Here is a 12,796-nt window from a genome sequence, read left to right as displayed (position 1 = left end):
CCTCCCTCCACCTCTTCCCATCCCTGATCTGCCCACATGGGGGTCTCGGGGGGATGGGCAAAGAGGCGCACAGGAGCAGTGAGTGGCCGGACGGCTTGCCAGCGAGCAAGGAGACTGGGGAAGGGGGTGAAGAGGTATAAGCAGCAGGCAGGCAGGCGGGCGGGTGGGGTGGCCAGGGGAGGGGGAAAAGCGGTGAGTGGTGAGCAGCTGGCCAGCAGGCAGGCGGGGAGGGGGGGCAGAGGAAGGTGCAAAGAGATGTGTGCAACTGGCGGGCAGGCAGGGGGGATCTGGGGGAGAGGGGCGAAGAGGCGTGAGCTGCAGGCGGGGAGCTTCAGCGGACGAGGCGATCAGGGGTGGGGGCTGAGGGGGGCCGAGGGTAGAGTGTGAGCAGGGCTTCAGGGGCAGGGGCGGCTCTAGGTATTTTGCCGCCGCAAGCACGGCAGGCAGCTGCTTTTGGCAGCTGGCCTGCAGGAGGTCCCCAGTCTCGTGGATTCGGCGGCAGCCTGCGGGAGGTCCGCTGAAGCCGCGGGACCAGCGGACCCTCCACAGGCATGCTGCCGAAGGCAACCTGCCTGCTGCCCTCGCGGTGACCAGCAGAGCGCCCCCCGTGGCTTGCCGCCCCAAGCACGCACTTGGCATGCTGGTGCCTGGAGCCGCCCCTGTTCAGGGGGAGGAGGCTGAGTGGAAGCAGGCCCCGGGGTGGGGTCACGGTCCAGGCGTGCCCAATCTCCCAAAATTGGAGGAGTCACTCACCCCCCATAGATGGCTCAGTGGCAGCAGTGGGCAGCAATGTGGAGTGAATGGTGGCAGCTGTGAGCCAGCTGCAGCAACAGAGGAATCACTTGAGGCCTTCCCGGGGGGGGAGGTGAACTCATGTGACTGCACCTCTGAATTCTGGGTCTTTGCTGACCAAGGGCAGCAACTGCAATATTGCCAACCCAAAATGTTGAAAAATCACGAGTCGGGCACACCAACAAACATGAGATTGGCTTTAAAATCATGAGATGATGCAAAAATAACAGATTTGGGGTTCTTTTTATTTGCCTTCTGCTTTTTCAGCCTTTAAGGTGCGCTAGGGACACATTTTCAAGCTTTCTCCACAGCGATGAGGGCTAGAAACTTACTTTTTCTTTAAAAATGAAGGCTGAAATCACCACCTATCCACTTGACTCCAGGAGCTGGGGTTTAAGGAAAACAATAATTATCATGAGACTCATAACAAAATCACTAGAGTTGGCAACACTGCAATTGTGAGTGTGGTGTAGTGGAGGGAGGAGTATTGTATGTTAAGGGGAACATTTGTTTGTTGGAGTTTCACACCCCAGGTGAAAAACTAAGGCAAAGGATACTACCCAGTGTACTCTGGGGCAGATGTTTTACTTATGATCTCTTGGTTTTGAATGTGGTTGTGGTGTTTTCCCAAAATAATACTTGGTTCCCTTTCCCTTTCAATAACAGTTCTCATTTGTTCTATACACACATACAGTGCTTGCGAGTGAGGAAGTATCGCCTCTTAGAGGTGCTGAGGGATGGTGTTAAATTTTCCGATTACTGGGTGGGAGCACGAACCAGTTCTGTTTTGTAGTTTTAAAAGGAACCCCTAGATAGTGAACCCAGCCCTTGCTGCTGCTGACTTCACCTGACAGAAGGGTTACAAACCATGCAACTCCATTGCCCTCACAGCAAGAATCATCCGTGTAAGTGAGAGCAGAATTTGTTCCCTTAGCCATTAGTACAAAAAAAAAGGGGGGGGGGAGTAGCAAATCAAGTTTAACCTACAATGTCTTGCAAATTCTTTTTTTTTGTGGGGGGGGGGAGCAAATTGAAAGAAAATCCACTAAGGGCCAGATTTTTAAAGGTATTTTGGTGCCTAAAGATGCAGGTAGGGGCCTAGTTTTCAGAAATACCTAGGTACTAGGGCCCAGATCCTCAAAGATATTTAGTCTCCTAACTTCCTTTGGTTTCAGAGCCTAAATACTTTTGAGGCCCTGGGCTGGCTAGTTGCACCTTTTGGGTGCCTATCTACCTTTAAAAAAATCTGTCTCTCTAAGTCACTAGACTCTCTCAAAGGTGAATTTGTAGCTTTGACTTTGAATTCCATTTGCTTTGTTGTTTTGTGCCACACCCTTAGCACAAAATACCAGCTGCCTGAATGGTGATTGTTCCTGTAGATGAAAAAGCTTGAACGTTTCCTAGAGGTGTTTAAACAGAATGGACTGTTTCTGGTTAAAGGCATGTACAAGATCATTTATTTTACAAATGTCTTTAGAAATAAATTAAAAAGTTATTAACTTATTTTTGCAAAGCAGGTACAGTTGTTCATGTATATGTTGAGTTCATGGTGAAGTACTTTATATGCAATATATAATAACATGTTCAACGTTAACACAAATCTCAACTCCATGGAAAAAAAACCTGTCTTATATAAGTAAGAGTGGAACAAAAAGAGCTATTGGGTCTAGTCTAGTCTATCAGAGTTCATCCCATTCAGAACACATTCCCCCTGGGTCAGAATCTAATTGCTTTCTGAATAACCATTATGCCTTTGCCCACTGGGCCATTCCGAACATATCATTCCTCAGAGAAAAAATGATTTCCCAGTGTCTGTTTTGAATTTCCTTTTCACTAACTTATACTTAGTTTACAAAAATAGTATGTTCACAGAACATTGAGGTTGCAAAGTCAAGCACGTTTAGGAAATGTCAAAATTTTGGTTGTCTGTGCTATCTTCTTTTAACCCTCTTGTGCATTTGCATTATGATACAGTCTCTAATTACATGACCACATGCTTCTTTTTTCCACAGGACCCCTGCCTCTTTCAGCACACAGAATGGACAGTGCTCACTTAATAAGCACCTATTCAATATTTTGTATTGTCCTCATTGTTTAATATGTGGCCCCGTGCGTTATTTACTACGCACTATTCAAATGCTGCTCTGAAGACAGAATTATTAGTTTCCTCGTGGGCTTTTCTATGGCATTCATTACGAGACTATCTGACTACTTCACAAACATTAATGAATTTATTTTCACCATACTCCTCTGAGATGAAGGGCTAGTAGTATCCTCATTTTACAGATACGGAGACAAAGCACAGAAATTGAAGTCAAATGTATCCACTAATTTTGGGTGCCCGCTATGAGACACCTAGAGTCTGATTTGTCAGAGGACTTAGCATTATGTATCACTCCATACGTTCAAAGTTCAGGTCCAATTGACTTCAGTTTGTAGCTGTGAGTGCTCAGATCAGTCCCCAGGGTCTCAAGATGGCCACTCATAAAATGAAGAACACAGAATTAGTGATTACCTGTGAAATGCTTGGTTTAGGTGACTTCTCCAGCATCACAAAGGAATTCTATGGCAAAGGCAACAATAGAATCCAGTTTTCCAAGACAACTTTCAAGTGCTTTAACCATGAGGCCATCCTTTCTCTTTCTGCAATCCCTTGCCTCACTCACTACACAATTTCCTATTTCTGCAACAAATGAGACAGACAGGGTCCTACAGACAACAGACTTTTTTAATATACAACCCTGATACATTTCCTGAGCTTAGTCCATCCTATGAACTAAATGAGGCAGGATCCTAGGAGAAAAATATGTGATCATGGAATTAAAGTCTGCATCATAATGCTTACAAACAAGAAGGCCAAATTAAGATTGCACAGGCAACATTAATTCTGGAATTTCCTAATTTATGAGTGCTTGATTTTTCAACTTTAATGTTCCTTTAATGCATTTTTTGCGTGTAATTTCCTAGGTTTAAAAAAAAACTGAAAAAAAATATTGATACTCACATGGTTCAACAGCAGGAATGGAACTGTTAGATCCAGCACACTGACCTCTTCCATTTGCGCTAAAAGATTAACTGATAGCCATAGTTTGCTGTCATCCTCTATATGGACCAGCACTAGCAGATGAGACACACACTTTGCAAGAGGGTTTCATAAATATTTGCTGACAGCAGAGGAATGGTGAGACTTGGGAATCTTGGATTGCATTCCAGGTTCTAGAAGGGTGTATGCGCTAGTGGTCACAGACCCTTCTGCTTCTGTGTCTCCCCAAGGCTGATTCCCCTTAGATTCATAGACTTTAAGGCTCAATCATCTACACACTGCAGGCCACAGAACCTCACCCACCCACTCTGATTGACCAATGTATCCAGGCCTTTCTCCTCCTTTGTTGCTTCCAACTGATATGTCCCCAGCTTAAAGCAAAAATTCTTGTTGTTAGTCTGTAACCTTGCACTTTGCACTCTTAAATCTCACCCCATTTCTAATACTCCAGTTTTCAAGGTCATCTATATGTAAGCAGAGTCAGGATGAGCTCTACCCTGACATCTGGTGGTGAAGTATGGGGAGTGTGGAAAGGAATTTCAGGTATTTGCATTGGCACACCCACCCCACCTAATATATATCATGGCAGCCTGGGATGGTTATTTTGACAGCTCTGGGATCCCCAATTTCTTTGATTATTGGGGCAGGAGGAATAAAGTGTTGTCACCCTGATTATGTGAATGAGGAACTATAAGACTGCGTTAGGACAAAGATGTCTCACTATCCATTAAGTAGCACTTGCTAGACAAGGGACATGGGTGCCAAAACCCAGTGAATTGAGAGAGAGGTTGGGGACTGGTGTGTGTGTACTTGATGGTATGGGTCCTCCTTTTGAGGGCCTGGGACACCAATTGCACATTCTTCTCTTTCCACTGTTGAAGAGCAGAGCTAATTTTGAATCCTTTAGGAGTCCATCTAGAGATTGCTGACCTGAATTCATGTTGAGCCAATAGTGCACCAGCACCTGGGGCTCCCCTACTACAAGCTGAAATCACTAAGAGCTGAAGCTTATTAAGCTGAGATCACTGAGTGCTGTGTTAACTAGTGGGGGAGCCTGAAGATCTATCACTAAGCGGCTGACAGAGTGGAGCAGTTTGCAGCATGTTGGAGCAGCCCATGGAACAGTGAGCGGAGTGGAGCGGTTTGCGGGGATGGCTGAAGTGGTTCACGGGTCGGCTGGAGGAGCGGCACAGCTGGTGGAGTGGAGCCAGTCGTGGTGAAGGCTGCAGCAAAACTCCACGGAGAGGCAGAGCAGTTGGCCCTGGCCCACGTAAGGTGCCCCTTAACACCCTGTGTGTGCCCCTCCCCCCATTTCCACCCAGGCTGGGGGGTAAAACTCTGCAGATAAACTTTTGAACTCTGGGTAGCTCTGACCAGAGACAGAGACTTTTGGGTTGTTGGACTTTGGGGTGATTGGACTTAAGACCCTAAGGGGGAAAGGACATTGCCAAACATACTTGGAGGTTGTCAAGGTTTCCTCCCCCACTCTGAACTTTAGGGTACAGATGTGGGGACCTGCATGGACCCTTCTAAGCTTAATTCCTAGCTTAGATCTGGTAACACTGCCACCAGCCAGAAATCAGTGTCTGGCACACTTTCTGTCCCCCCAAAACCTTCCCTGGGGAACACAGATCCAAACCCCTTGGATCTTAAAACAAGGAGAAATTAACCATTCCCCCCTCCTTTCCCCCACCAACTCCTGGTGAGTTCAGACCCAATTCCCTGGATCTTAAAACAAAGAAAAATCAATCAGGTTCTTAAAAAAGAAAGCTTTTAATTAAAGAAAAAGAAAGATAAAAATCATCTCTGTAAAATCAGGATGGAAAATACTTTACAGGGTACTTAGATTTATATAGCCCAGAGAAAACCCCCTCTAGCCTCAGGTTCAAAGTTACAGCAAACAGAGGTAAAATCCTCTCAGCAAAAAAGGAACATTTACAGGTTGAGAAAACAAACATAAGACTAACACGCCTTGCCTGTGCTACTTACAAGTTTAAAACATGAGAGACTGATTTAGAAAGATTTGGAGAGCCTGGATTGACGTCCCATCCCTCTCAGTCCCGAGAGCGAACGAACTCAAAACAAAGAACACACACAAAGAACTCCCTCCACCAAGATTTGAAAGTATCTTGTCCCCATATTGGTCCTCTGGTCAGGTGTCAGCCAGGTTTACTGAGCTTCTTAACCCTTTGCAGATAAAAGAGATATTAACCCTTAACTATCTGTTTATGACAGAGGTGGATTGTTTTTTTTTTTTTTGCTTATGGTTTGTGTTATAATCCGGTTTGTGGTGTTTCTCCAGTGGTGATGCCACATTGTTTCCCTCCTTTATTAAAAGGATTTTGCTACACTTGGACTCCGTGCTTGCGAGAGGGGAAGTATTGCCTCCTAGAGGCGCCCGGGGGGGGTGGTGGTATGTAATTGTCCCAGGTCACTGGGTGGGGGCTCGAACCGGTTTTGCATTCTGTTATTGAAACGGAACCCCTGGATACTGAACCCAGCCCTTGTTGCTGCCAACTCAGAGGGGCGGCAGAAGGGTTACATATATCTTCTTGTATGATATTCCGGTCCACTTCCGTATTGGCAATATCTCCTCACTTTGTGTCATCGGCAAATTTTATTAGCACACTCCCACTTTTTGTGCCAAAGTTATTTATGAAAATATTAAGTAAGATTGGACCCAAGACCAATCCTTGAGGAACTACATTGGCAACCTCCCTCAATCCTGACATTTCTGCTTTCAGCATGACCATTGTACTCTCCCCTTTAACCAGTTCCATGCCCACCTATAGATTCTCATATTGATCCCCTTCTTCTCCAATTTTACTAATAATTTCCCATGTGGAACTGTATTGAATGCTTTACTGAACTCCAGGTAGATAAGATCTACAGCATTTCCTTTGTCTAGAAAATTGGTTATTTTCTCAAAGAAAGAGATCAAGTTGGTCTGGCATGATCTACCTTTTGTACAATTATGTTGTATTTTATCCCAGTTACTGTTTACCTCTGTACTTAACTATGCTTGCTTTCAAAATTTGTTCTAAGACCTTGCTTACAACTGAGGTCAAACTAATGGGCTTGTCATTTCCCGGATGACCTTTTTTCCTTTCTTAAATATAGGTACTGTATTTGCAATTTGCAATTCTCCGGTCGTAGGGTGTGACCCCTGAGTTTACAGATTCATTAAAAATTCTTGCTATTGATCTTGTAATTTCTTGTGCCAGTTTCTTTAATATTTTTGGATGGAGACATCTGGGACACATGATTTCGTCCAATTAAGGTGTTTAAGGTGTTTGAGTTTGGCTTCACCTTGGATGTGGTAATTTCTACTTAAGTATCCTTGTTCCCATTAGTCGTCCTGCCACTGCCCACAACTCCTCATTACACTTATTAAAAACTGTTGAGCCATACCTAGATTATCTTTAATCTCTACCCCCATCTTCAGTCTTTAGCAATCCCACTTCTTCTTTCCTTGTTTTCTTTTTATCTATATGGCTAAAGAACCTTTTACTATTGGTTTAATTTCCTTTGCAAGGTCCAGCTCTGCTTGGCTTTTAGCAGTTCTCACTTTATCCCTACATTTTCTGACCTCCAAGAGGTAGCTTTCTTTGTTGATCCATCCCTTCGTCCATTCCTTGTAGGCTTTCTGCTTTCTCTTAATCCAGTTTGGTCTGCATCCTTTCCCTACAATTCTTCCCCGTGTGGAGAAAATAAATAGGGAAGTGTTATTTACTCCTTCTCATAACACAAGAACTAAGGCTCACCCAATTAAATTAATAGGTACCAGGTTAAAACAAACAAAAGGAAGTATTTCTTCACACAACACACATTCAACCTGTGGAACTCATTGCTAGGGGATGCTGTGAAGGCCAAAAGTATAACAGGGTTCAAAAAAGAACTAGATAAGTTCATGGAGGAAAGGTCCATCAATGGCTATTAGCCAAAATGGTCAGGAATACACCCATGTGCTCAGAAGCTGGGAGTAGACAACAGGGGATGGATCACTCAATGACTGACCGTTCTGTTCATTCCCTCTGAAGCACCTGGCATTGGCCACTGTCAGAAGACAGGATACTGGGCTAGATGGACCCAGAATATTCTGACCCAGAATAGCCTTTCTTATGTTCTTATTCATATCCAAATCGAATGCTGGGGGCTGTAGCAGACCCCAAGAACTATCTCAGTGGATCCTCTGTTACCTTTATTCCCCACAGTGATTTTGACCCAAATAGATTCAGTTTTAGCCATTCCACTATGCTACTCCACTGTCTTTACCTTTATTTCTGTCTTTCCTGAACAGCGCATAACCTTCAATAACTGTTTTCCCATCTGCCACTATCACCTCAAGCTTGTCCCTGCCCTAGTCCTCTCTCTTCTGCTTGCTGCCCCTCAGCTCCTCATTCCAGTGTCCCCTCTTTCACACACATCCCTCGCTTCTTGTCACAGTCCCAGTCTCCTCGCCTAGTCTGTCCCATTCTCCACCCTCTGGGCTCTTCATCCTCATCCTGTTATCTTTGCCCAGCCAGTTCCACGCTCTCTATCCAGACTCGTTGTCCAAGTCTCAGTCTTTCCCCCTACCCCACCCTCAGCTATCCTCTTATTTAGAGTCAGAGGGCATGTCAGAGCTATATAAGGTATCAAAGTTAGCTTGTTAGTAGGGAGGAGTGAAGACTCTAATATGCAGACAGAGGTACCGCTGTTTGAATGATATCTGGCGTTATTTATCGTTGGAAGGGAAATGCCATTTGAAACTGTAGGGGTAAAACTGAGAGGTGACTGGCAGATCAGTGAGGGAAGCAGTTGGTTAAATTCTGCCCAGGTGGCTTTGTTTGCATATTGTGTCCCATGCTTAGTATTTTTATGGGCCAAATTCTCTCAGTTACATTAGTGTATCCCCATTAATCTGTATATTATGGGATACATTTGTTTAATATACTATTTTGCTGATAAGATTTTAGTAGCTTGTGCAACCTCTTTAGTTTTTTTGGCATTCAGCCCCTGGGATTTTTCTAAGGAATGGGCCCATCTCTCATCTGAACTATAAATGGTTTCAAACATAGTCAATGGGACCCAGATTCACAAAGGTATTAGATATTTCAATGGAAGTTAGGAGCCCAAATACCTTTGATGATCTGGACCTGGGAGCTTAGTTTTTTTTGAAAAGCAGGCCACTTATTTAGGTGCCTAAATATGGACTTGGGAGCCTAACTTTAGGTGTCCATTTCTGAAAATCATGGCCCAAGTTTAAGTGAAAGTGTGAGCAGAGCAGTGGTGGTCAACCAGTGGCCCGTGGGCCACATGTGGCCCATCAGGGTAATCGGATGGTGGACTGCGAGACTCATAGGCGGCGAGTTCCATACCCATGTGGTGCTCGGGCACCAGCAATATTCAGAACCAGGAGCCCAGGTCCAGCAATATGTGGAGCCGGGTGCCCCTGCCACCTGAGGCCCCCTCTCCCCCAGGCCTCCCCCAAGTATTCCATGGCCCCGACTTGCTGCCCCCGGGCCCTGCCCCCCACTTGTCTTTCCCAGGCCCAGGAGCAGAAAATCACTGACTGTCTCTTCCCTGAGCAGCTCCATATTGCCTCCCAGCAACTGCTGCCGCAGGGTCCTAGTGCCCCCCATCTCCACGGCCAGGACAGACTGACTCTGATCCTGCCCTTCCTCCTCAAACCCTTCCCTTTTCCGGCAGGACCCTCAAGCAGCACAGGGGAGCCCCCCCTCTGCCCGCAGTCACCGCTCCTGCCCCATGCAAGGAGGCAGCTCCATCCCTCACCCCCAGTGAGGCTACAGTGACAGTGTGCTGCTGGGGGGCAGGAAAGGGGGGCTCCTCCCCCAGAGCTTGTTGCTGCCGGCAGGGAAAGGGCTGGGGGGAGTCCTCTCTGTCCCCTGTCCCAGAGCAGCCTGCTTGCACCCCAAACTCATCCCCAGCTCTGCCCCACCCCAGAGCCCCCCCACCACACCCTCAACCCTCTACCCTAATCCTGAGCCCCTCCAGCCCCCCAAACACCTTATCCCCAGTCCCAGCCAGAGCCCTCATCCCCCCGCACCCTGACCCTCTGCATTAGCCTCAAGCCCCTCCAGCACCCCAAACACCTTATCCCCATCCCAGCCAGAGCCCTCATCCCCCACACTCCTACTCTTGCCCTGAGCCCCTCCCACACCCCAAACCCCTCATTGACAGCCCCAGAGCCCTCACCCCCTACACCCCTACTCTCACCCTGAGCCCCTCCCACACTCCAAACCCCTCATCTGCAGCCACACCCCACAGCATTTACCCCTGCACCCCATCCCTCTGCACCCCTCCCATCCCCAAACTCCCTCCCAGAGCCTGCATCCTGCACCCCAATTCCCTGCCCCAGCCTAGGGTCTGCACCCCAGACCTCCTCCCTCACCCAAACTACCACCCAGAGCCTTGGGCAGGTGGGGGGCGGAGTTTGGGGGCAGGGCAGAGTTTGGGCGGGGGCGGGTTCTGGGCACCACCAAAATTTCTACAAACATGCCACCCATGATTTTACTGATGTACTAGCAATAGCGGTGGGCCACAGGGACGTGCTGGCCACCACTTCCCACAGCTCCTATTGGCCGGGAACAGAGAACCACAGCCACTGGGAGCTGCGGGAGGTGGAGCCTGCGGACGGTCAACGTCAGCAAAATGTCTCGCAGCCCACCATCCGATTACCCTGATGTGCCGCAGGCAGGGGCGGCTCTAGCAATTTCGCCGCCCCAAGCATGGCGGCATGCCACAGGGGGCACTCTGCAGGTCGCTGGTCCCGCGGCTCCGGTGGACCTACCGCAGGCACGCCTGCGGATGCTCCACCGGAGCCGCGGGACCAGCGGACCCTCTGCAGGCACGTCTGTGGGAGGTCCACCGGAGCCGCCTGCCGCCCTCCCGGCGACCGGCAGAGCGCCCCCTGCGGCATGCCGTCCCAAGCATGCGCTTGGCATGCTAGGGCCTGGAGCCACCCCTGGCCACAGGTTGCCTACCACTGAACTATTCAAATATCTAAAACTGTACTTAAAAGCTACATGTAGAGAAACAAGACACTGATGCAGCCCCAAATGAAAAGGGAGAATGTCAGGGCCTTCAGGATACCACAGCACAAAGAACTCACAGATGTAGCTCCTTTTCAAAGAAGCTCTCATATCCTCATGCCTCAGTACAGATTTCTATGTGGAAAGAGGCTGCTGAATTCTTCCAGGAAAGTTATATAAGGAGAATGAAGCCAAAAGTACAGCTTTGATAATTATCCATTTTTGACCATCAGACCTAAAGGCATCAGAGGCCAAAAAGGACATAAAATGTAAGGATTAGAGAACCCATTTCACTCCAGACAATATCCCTAGTAAGCAGGCCAGGGGCAAGGAGATCTTGCTGGTGAAACAGCCTTTAACTACTGAAGCACATGTTAGTACGTTATTGTTTCCCTGCACATTTAGGGTGGTGTGTGGTAACAAGACTTTCATTTTCTAGGACGTTAAGTCTGCCAGGCCATTTACTGAGGAAGATAAAAGCAGAAAATCATTTCTGTGAGCCAGAGAGCAAGGCAGATGAAATGGACACTTGAATTTTATTCTCTAAGGCGATGCAGCTTTTGAGAGGCAAGTCACCTGATTCTACACTCCATGCAATCTCTTTTCATTCAGTCACAGACACATAGAGGACTCTAAGATGCGGCTTATGCTTCTTTATAAATATCTTTGAAAGATTTCTACTCTGCCTTTAATTGGCTTACTGCCCAGTCTTTCCCTACTGTTCCAGGTGAAATGTTGCTTGGTGACATATATTTCTTTTTTCTTTTCATACAGAATGTACTTATGAAAAGATGAAGATTGAGGGAATTCTGAAAAACAATGTCTAGACTTTATCATTGTACTTCCCACCCAAAATGTTCAACAGGCCAGATCCTCAGCTGGCATAAACTGGAACAGCTCCACTGGCTTCAGTGGCGTTTGCTGATTTACACCAGGTGAAGGTGTGGCCCCTTGTTTGCCCATTCCTCTATTAACCTACATGCCCTTACAGGTGATCTTTCTGATCTTTGTGCTAGATTATTCATTTTAGGGTGCATACAGTGACAATTCGAAATCATAAATTACATAGGCTGTTAATTGCATAAATCATTGTCTATACTATAGTTTGCATCTTATCTGCTGCCTCTCATTTAAACCTTGTTCTTATACCTCTGTATTTTACTCCTGTTCTTACATGTGAATGCTGTTTGCTGTGGGGGATGTGTTTGAATACGCCTTTTTAGACTGCATGTAGTAACAATTCGAGATCACAGAGGAATTTGCTGTAACTGGGAATAGCAAAGCTTATTCACTTATCTTCATTTTCCTCCTCCTTCTTTCTTCCTCCTTCCCTTCTCTGCCCCAGATAAAAAACAGACATGAGAATATAGTAGAAGTGGCAGGGAGTCCTTGAGTGATCTGGGGAAAATATTTCAGTTGCTTTTCCTAGTCATGTGTTCTCATCACTAAGTGCAAGGGGAACACCGAACTGCCAAAATTGACTTCTCTATAGTTACTTGTATATGATCTATTACTAGTGTTTTTCCTCTGTTAAAATCGTTTTATATATCAAATATAAAAATCAGACTGCAGCCTGTTGGCCCAACCTAGCCCTCAAAGTTCTGCAGTGGCCGCTGTCATCTTTACACATTTGTGGCCAGTAGAATAAAGGTCTCAGCATGAGATGCTCCATCTCAATTTGAGAAGCCTGGCAAACTCCACAGCTGATTAGGGGAAAGTCTTTCCTTGTTTATTTTGGAAAGTGGGTTTTTTTAACTGGAAGTAAATTTAATGTTTTTGAAAAATGCCAGATTAATCACCCTAAAGGCCTCCATTTAACCACAGGACTGCAAAGGCAGTGTCATGCACATTTCCCTACCATGCGCCAACCTTGTTCTGAAAGGGATGAGCTCCAAGAACTTGATTCAGTGCCCAGTGAAGTCAGTGG

The 12,796-nt window shown here is 46.6% G+C and overlaps 1 long non-coding RNA gene across 1 annotated transcript in view; it reads right to left on the bottom strand.

Moving 5' to 3' along the window:
• Window positions 1-12,131: 12,131 nt before the first annotated feature.
• LOC120397054 overlaps window positions 12,132-12,796 on the bottom strand; it is a 47,418-nt gene continuing 46,753 nt past the window's right edge. Inside the window, exon 4 of the long non-coding RNA XR_005593647.1 lies at window positions 12,132-12,205. This is a non-coding gene — a long non-coding RNA (uncharacterized LOC120397054). The remainder of the gene's footprint in view (window positions 12,206-12,796) is intronic.

The sequence above is a fragment of the Mauremys reevesii genome, linkage group 2, assembly GCF_016161935.1.
Source record: "Mauremys reevesii isolate NIE-2019 linkage group 2, ASM1616193v1, whole genome shotgun sequence".
Taxonomy (NCBI): domain Eukaryota; kingdom Metazoa; phylum Chordata; order Testudines; family Geoemydidae; genus Mauremys; species Mauremys reevesii.
This window is presented reverse-complemented; position numbering and strand designations above follow the sequence as displayed.